We start from the raw sequence: 8688 nt of genomic DNA on the forward strand, positions 1-8688 counted from the left end.
AATCTTCACCATTTCTATCAAGGTTGGATTCAAAAGCTTGCTTAGAATATGACTAATCGAGGTATGTGCTTTAATCTTGCATTAATCTTCCATATTTGTCGAATTTTGAGCTGCGAACATTAGGGTTTTCGACCCAATTGATCGAAAATTTGGGGCTTTTCCCCCAAATGAATTTGTCATGCCAAATTGATACTAGAAATGAGTAGTAGGCAATGTTAGGAACATAACCATGTATTTACTTCGAATTTTCATCAAGTTTTGAGCCCTTGAGCGAATTTTGAGACGGTTTCACAGCTAGGTCGAAAATTGCTTCGAAAATGGCCTTAGGATTGCCCATTTGTGATGAAATTTGATAGTAGGGACCCTTGGATGATGGGTAAACTTCCTGTCATCTCGGAAATTTGGTTTGTGACAACTTTTTCAGGACACTTTTTAGGGCATAATCGCCATTATAGCGAAATGCTGCCGAATTTTCGACTCGATCTCGGAACTAGGCTTTGACTTTGGCTTGACTTGACCCTATCCATCACACGAGTGATTGAGTTTGGCGGGAACATGGCCAAGGATGGCCAGAAAGGGGCGATTTCTGGGCCTTGAAGGCTTGAAAACTACTTAACAAGGGCTTGTCATCATGTGATGCGGCCTGGATTTGCTTTAATCGTTGCAGGTGACGATGCTTCTACTTCCGGGAGAGATCCCATGGATATAGACGCCGCTGCTGTTGAGGAGGCGCTAGAGCAGGCCTTCACCGCCGCGGTGATGGCTGCTGCAGAGGAGATCCCCGAGGAGGAGGCTGCTGCCGAGGAGGAGATTCCGAGACGGGCCCACCTCGGACGAGGGGGTCGCCAGCTGAGAGGTGCTCCTGCGTGGGCCGAGACCTGGGAGAGTAGGCACCTTGTGTGGGCTGCAGAGGGTCACTTGTCCTACAGGACGGTGAAGAGCTTGGTAAATAGGAATTCCCTAACTCTTTACCTGTCCTTTTCCGTTTTTGTTCAAATTCCTTTTAAATTTATTCCAAAACTAAAGATAGCTTTGTTTCAAATCATGATAGGAGGCCGGGAACATCCGGTCGTTCTCTGGGTATACGACGGCGATGGAGCATTACGAGCGGCTGTCGGAGGAGGAGAGGGCCATGATCGAGCGCGGAGCATTTGGTCCTCTGGTTCAGGTTTGGAGGGATATTGTGAAGAGGAAGTTGCGGGCCAACCTTAGCCTGGTTCGCGCTTTCTTGGATCGATTCTGGGATACGACTTCCACATTTCACCTGCCTTTCGGTGAGGTGGGAGTCACCTTGGAGGACTACGGCATGATTTCAGTCCTGCCGTGCGGGGATCGAGGAGATGGTGTGGCCGGAGGTGGCATGAGGCGGTCGGCCGAGGCGAGGAGGTTGATCGGTGGAACGTCGCCGAAGGCTGTTGCGGTGCGGGTTTGGTACCCAGTACCTATGTTCGAGATTACTTTGCGGGGAAGACCCTGGCATCGGTGGTGATTGATGGGAGGGAGACGGACCCTCCTCCTTGTACAAGCGAGCGGAGCAGGGCTCGTCGTGGCTCAGTGGTTCTTGTCTTCGATTTACCTCGGAGACAAGGGTGAGAGAGGTGTCGACGAAGCTTCTCCCTTTCTTTCGACCGAGTTCCTTAGGGCGTTGGGACCGGGTCTTGCTGGTTTTGCGGTCCTCATCCGCTTCATGAGGGCCATGGTTCGCCTGCAGCGATGGAGAAGGGGACTTCTCCCATTTTGTCGGACCCGGGCTCTTGTTGGAGGTATGAACCTTCCTTTAGATCGGCGTAAATTCCTTTCTTTTATCAAAGATCGAAAGATCGTCATTGACTATTCTGTTTCACAGGCGTGGGTGTACTCTTACTTTCCGGACCTCGCGCCCAAGAGGACGGAGCCGTTGGAGAGGGCCTATCCCGTGGTGAGGGATTGGGTCATGTGCCGGACGAAGAGCAAGCGTTCTTCTCACAATGTCTACCGGCGGGATGTGAACGCCCCGAGCAACAGCGTGAGTATCCCATTTGTATTCATTCACATCTTCTCATATTTTGTTTTCAATCGATCATAGGAATGACCTTTGCCTTCATATTGTCACAGTGGGTGCCCAGACCTTGGGCGGAGTACGCTGGAGCGCCTCCCTTTGTTGCTGAGACCCTTCGTCCTAGGAGCTCGAGTCGGCTCTTTGTTGTGGACGTCGATGGGTCTGTATGGTATCCGGGCGAGCGGTTAGCTCGTCGGTGCTTCCGGGCGCGCCGACGGTTCCCGTCGATCCTCCTAGGACGATGTTTAGGAGCCTTCGAGGCCGAGAGGGAGGCGGACCTGGCCGGTGCCAGTGGCGACGACCTTCTTCTCCCTGAGGAGGATTACTCGGCGTTCCTTTACGGGAGGTTGGCCTATTGGCCGGTAGTGGTGAGCATCGTTTGTTTTCTTGTTGATTTGATTTCGAGAGTTACGACGAAGGATCATCGATTAACGAGAGTTGTTTTGTCCTTGTAGGAGGTTGAGGCGGCGGGCATCGAGCCCCCAGAGTACCCCGAGACCCTCGAGTACACCGACGCACCGGGAGGACGACGATCTCTCGAGTTACGTGACTTTGACGTAGCTGTGACGGATCTTGGCTGGATGATCGGCAAAGATCCGATTCGGAGGGTGAGCTCCCATTTTGCATGGTTTTCGTGTAAGAACACGTTTGATCGAATTTGTTTAATTTGCCGAGAATTTCCTTTTGAAATGCGGTCGCGCCATCTCGGTTCGTGGCACTATGGAGGGTGGCCAACCGGCAGCTACGGCCATTGAGGCACTCGTCGGCGGTCGAGGTCGTCAGGTATGAACCTTTGTGCCCATTTTTCGATCTTCTTTTTTTTTGATTTTTGGTTTTCCAATTGAGTTGATTGACGTGAGCCAATTCGTTCTTGTTTGCGGGGTGACAAGTCGGGACGAGAGTTGGCCCGAGGCTCGGGAGGAGACGGCTCGCTTGTCGAGGAGCTCGAGTTTCGGGATGCCGAGATCGCCGCTCCGATGGCGAGAGTTGCTTTGAGTTGGAGGGTGCCCAGAAGAGCTTGTGTAGTTTTGTAGATTTGTACATTTTGATTTTGAAACATTTTTGGACTTGGTTTGGGCGCAAGCCCCGATTTTCTTGGATTTGATTTGGTGGGCGCAAGCCCCGATTTGCTTGTACATCCTGGACTTGTTGGGCGCGAGCCCCCGATTTGCTTGTATATTTGCTTTTTCTTTGTATATATGATGGCACGAGTGCCTTTTTTCTTTGGGTTGTTTGTTTGTACCTGCAGGGTTAGTTCTTGAACAGGTTTGGTAGATAACGGTTTATGCCGTTATATGTCGAAATTTACATGGAAAATCACGCGATTCACACATTTTATATACATATAAGGCCTTTAATTAGCGCACAATGAGACTCAAAAGAAACGCAAAAATGCAAAAATTTTGCCGGAAATGAAATGACAAATGACCGGACGGTAGGGAGGGTTACCCCCGAAAAAAAAAAAAAATAGAAATTCATAAGTTAGAAAATGTAGCAAAAGAAATTAAGAAAATAAAATAAATATATGAAAGTTTGAATAATAAAAAGAATTAAATGGATAATTAAATACACAAATGTGATAAAATGGCGAAAATGTCAATGTCGCCTCGAAATGCGTGCCCGCGAAATTAGGAAATCCCAAAACATGGTAAACTTCCGTAGTTTACCAAAATAAAATCCCCTAGGAATAGGAAATCACGCGTGTTATAGGATTAGGAAAGATCCAAACGCGGAAATCACAGGAGTGAGCTTGGGGAAGAGGCGCAGCAGCCACTGCGTCTCTTGGAAGAGGCGCAGCAGGTGCCGCGCCTGTTCCCAGAGGGGTTTGTTCTGACGGATTTTGGAAACAGCAAATTAGTATAAATAGAAGCGCTGCAGAAGCTTTGAATCATATAATTCTTCCGTCTTTTCTTCGTCGCTTCTCCTAAAACTCCTATAATAAATTTTCAAGAGAAAATTATCATCATGAATACTTTAGAGGTTCGCTTGAAGGAATGGACTAATGAGTTTTCGAACACGGAAAAGCACGACATGGGTGCTTATAATCTTGGGTCTTTATTGAGTTTGAAACTCATCAAGGTAGTGAAACCGTTCTTAGATGCTTGCCTTGATTATTGGGATCCAAATTATCATGTATTCGCCTTTCCAGGAGGTGATATTTGTCCTTTTCCGCAGGAAATTGTCGCTATTGGCGGTTGGGACCCCGAACACTTACCGCCATCCCTTCTACTCGCTCAAGGGTATAAGAGTAAGTTCAGAGATTTGCTTGGACTGACTAGACTCGAGGTAGATCGTCTTGTTACCCCAAAAGGCGTGCGGATGTTGGATTTTATAGACCGATTTATCAACAGGGCCGACCCTACTGTCTCTTATGTCGCTAGAAGGAGAGCATTTGGCTTCTGTTTGTTGCATGTGTATGTTTTTCAGGGACATGTTGATGAGGATTTGAGAGGTGATCCTCGCCTTTTGAGCCTTATTGAGCAAATGGAGGCGCAGAGCCCGGCTTATGCGTGCTTAGGGAGATCATTTTGGGTTTGGATAATAGGAAATCCAACCGCGATCTTCCGTTCTTGGGAAGTCCCGTTATCCTACAGGTAAAAGACACCTTCCTTTTTTTCTTTTCGTTTTTTTTTTTTTTTTTTTTTTTTGTTCTTTTTTTTTTTTGGTGTTTTTTTTTTTTTTTTTTTTTTTGGTGTCTGATACCTGTCTTGGTAGGTTTGGCTCATGGAACGGCTCCGATTGCTTGAGCCCCCAGTTCATGCACTTTCTTATCATGCTCGTATGATTTCGATGAGGACGAGGTTGTACATGGTGGATTTCACTCAAGATGTCCGTGACTATTGGAAGAACAAGCTAAAGGCGATGATGGCCCTTTGATCGGTGGGTTGTACCGTGGTGGCACCTCAAGTCGTCTTTGGGGTGTCTTCTTTGGATCCTACTAGGTCCGTGCGCATCCCTGGATTGGAGTTTATGGTGTGCATCTTTCCTGAGAGGTTGATGAGGCAAGTCGGGTTGAAGCAGATGATCCCTAGGCTTGACACCGTCCCGCAGACTGCCATGGCGTTGACTACCGAGAGCCGAAGAGAGTGGGCTATGAAGTGGGCCCAAAGAAATATGTGGTTCCTGAGCTTCTCCTCCAATGCCTTGTGGGTGTCGGACTCTTATCTGAGGTGGAGGAAGGCTGCAACTTCGGAAGAGCGCGAAAGACTGAGGAAGCGCGAGCCCGTTGATTACAAGGTGCGCGATGGAGAGAAAGAGAAAGAGAAGCATCGACGAAGGAGAAGGAGAAGAAGAAGCCGGCTTTCAAGTCATTCATCCTTCGAAGAAATCAAAGACTACTCCTGCCGCGGAGATGGTGGCTGACAAGAACGGGAGAGTCAGGCCTCGAGAAAGACCGTTGGTGATTAGGTCTGAAGTGGTGCAAGAGCGCCCGGCTCGAGGTCGTGACAAGAAATATGACAAGAACGACAAGGGCAAGGGAAAGATGGAGGAATAGCCCAAGTCTTATTATTATTATCAGATTATTATTATTATTTGTTGTAATAAAAAGGGGGATTTTTAGAATCCTAGCCTATCTATTTTTATTATTTGTCGTACTATTTAGAAAATGAAATAAAAGAGGTTAAATGGTTATGAAACCGTTGGCATTTTCTTTAATTATTCTTGTCGAATTTCAAGTGCAATGCAAATGTCCTTCTATTTACATTTATTTTTATATATAATGGCGGGTTGAATCCCGTGAAGGATTGCCTACGTATTCACTTAAAGAAAGTGAAATCAAACCCTGGCGCGTAGTTCGAGTAAATGTAAAAGAATAATTGTTCGAAGCAAGAGCTTGTATTGAACATAGAAAATAAGCATGAGCTTTGCTTACTCGGGAGGTGCGAATTTAGTTTGTTTGATGATATGAGGATGACAAGTTTGCCAAGATGCAAGAGCATAGTGACATTCAAATGGGCCAGGGGCCGTTTATTTAGTGCCACAAGAGCGACACGTAGGTTTACGCGAGGCGCGTTTCTGTCTTATCCTAGGCATAGTATCGTTTCAGTTGGTCGAGATTTGTGGGGTTTGAAAACTCATTCCCATCTAGGTCTGTGATTCTAACCGCACCCCCTGGGAGTATGGACTTGACTAGATATGGTCCGGCCCAATTAGGTTTGAATTTTCCCCTCGGGTCGACAGGTAAAAGAGCTCTAACCGATTTGAGAACTAAATCTCCTTCTTTGATGTTTCTTGGCCTAACTCTTTTGTTGAAAGCTCGTTTGATGCGTGCTTGATATGTTTGGACATTATGCAAGGCACGTAGCCTACGTTCATCCAGGAGGATGAGCTCTTCATATCTATCCCTCTTCCAATCGGCTTCCGGGATTTGACTTTCTAGCAGAATACGCAAGGATGGTATTTCTAGCTCAACTGGTTGTACGGCTTCCATGCCGTAGGTCAAATAGAAAGGAGTAGCCCCAGTGGGCGTCCTGACTGATGTACGATACCCCCACAAAGCGAAGGGTATTTTGCTTGGCCAATCTCTATAATTGTCAGTCATTTTCTTGAGGATCGTGACGACATTTTTGTTAGCAGCCTCTACCGCGCCGTTAGTCTGTGGTCGATAGGGCGAGGAGTGATGATGCTTGATCTTGTATTTGGCTAGCAATTGTTCGGTTTCGGCTTGGAAGTGGGATCCATTATCGCTAATGATTTCATGTGGGCAACCATATCGACAGATGATGTTGTTTTGTATGAATTTTGCCACATTTTTAGCTGTAAGAGCGGTGTAGGAAGCCGCTTCTACCCACTTGGTGAAGTAGTCAATCGCTACTAGGATGAAACAGTGACCTCCTACGGTGGGGTTATTTTCCCAATTATATCAATTCCCCATGCGGAGAATGGCCAAGGAGATGTCATTGTATAGAGTAACGAAGGAGGGACGTGTTGTACGTTCGAAGATTTGTGATTGTGGCAATGCCTCACATATTTGATGCAATCGGATTCCATTGTGGTCCAATAGTACCCTAGACGTGTGATTTTCTTTGCCATCATAGGTCCGCTCATGTGAGGGCCGCATTCTCCATCGTGGACTTCTTCCATCACCTTTCGTGCCTGTGAATGATCAAGGCAACGTAGGACTACACCAAGAGGTGTTCTTTTGTACAATTCTCCTTGCATTAGGATGTATTGGGAAGCTAGTAGGCGTATAGCTCGTTGTCCCCTTTTGTCCATTTCTGGCGGATAGGTACCGTTAAGCTTGAAGTTTAGGATTGCTTGGAACCAGGGTTCTTGTGCGATTTCTTCTTCATCGGTAATTTGATGGACATACGCCGGCTCCGACCGTCGTTCAATACACAAAGGCATTTCCATCATGTAATCTGGCATGTTTATCAAAGATGCAAGTTTCGCAAGAGCGTCTGCAAATTGATTTTCTTCTCGAGGTAGGTGTAAGTAGGTTACATGATCAAAGAATTGAGCCACTTGGTCTATCCTAGCCTGATAGGGTGCAAGGCTTTCACTTCGGATTTTCCAGGATCCCGTAACTTGGTTGATGATCAGTGACGAATCCCCGTGCACTCGTAGGTTTTTGATACCTAAGCTTACTGCCGCTTGTAGTCCAATGAGACAAGCTTCATACTCTGCAGCGTTGTTTGTCACCTCGAAGTCGAGTTTGACAAAGATTGGTGTATGCTCACCTTCAGGAGAAATGAGCAACACTCCTATCCCAAATCCTCTTAGGTTTGATGCTCCATCGAAGTATAGATCCCAAGAGTCTACATCAGTTTGAAGTATATCCTCGTCGGGAAATGACCAAGTATCTATGGTTTGTGCGTCGTTGATGGGATTTTCTGCGAAGAATTCGGCGACGGCGCGACCCTTTATTACTTTCAGTGGCACGTATTTGAGGTCAAATTCTGAGAGCATCATGGTCCATCTTGCCAGACGTCCGTTGAGAACGGGTTTCTCGAAGAGGTGTTTGACTGGATCCATTTTGGAGAATATCTTGACAGAGTAGCTAAGCATATAATGACGTAGCTTCTTTGTTGCCCACACAAGAGCGAGGCATGTCCTTTCGAGTTGTGAATATTTGCACTCGTATTCCAAGAACTTCTTACTTAGATAGTAAATAGCTCTTTCTTCACTTCCTACAGTTTGAGCTAGCATAGCACCCATGGCGATTTCGATTCGTGAGATACAAACCAAGAGGTTGATCTTGTTGTGGTGGCATGAGCACTGGTGGTTTAGCCAATATCTCCTTGATTCTGTCGAACGCCTTTTGACAATCATCGTCCCACATGGTGTGGTCTGTTTTCTTGAGCTTCTTGAAGATAGGCTCGCAAATCATAGTAAGTTTCGATATGAATCGACTTATGTATTGCACTTTTCCCAGAATCCTCCGACTTTCTTTTTGTTTGAGGTTGTGGCATTTCGATCAGAGCTTTGATTTTGGACGGATCTATTTCTATACCTCGTTGGCTAACGACGTATCCTAGGAGTTTGCCAGATGTCACCCCGAATGTGCATTTTTGAGGGTTGAGTCTCATATTGTACTTCCGTAGCCTTGCGAAGAACTTGCGAAGGTTCGCAATATGTCCTTCTCTTTCCTTGGATTTGACGATCATGTCATCCACATATACCTCGACTTCTTTATGCATCATGTCATG

This window comes from Silene latifolia, chromosome 7 (genome assembly GCF_048544455.1).
Source record: "Silene latifolia isolate original U9 population chromosome 7, ASM4854445v1, whole genome shotgun sequence".
Lineage (NCBI taxonomy): Eukaryota > Viridiplantae > Streptophyta > Magnoliopsida > Caryophyllales > Caryophyllaceae > Silene > Silene latifolia.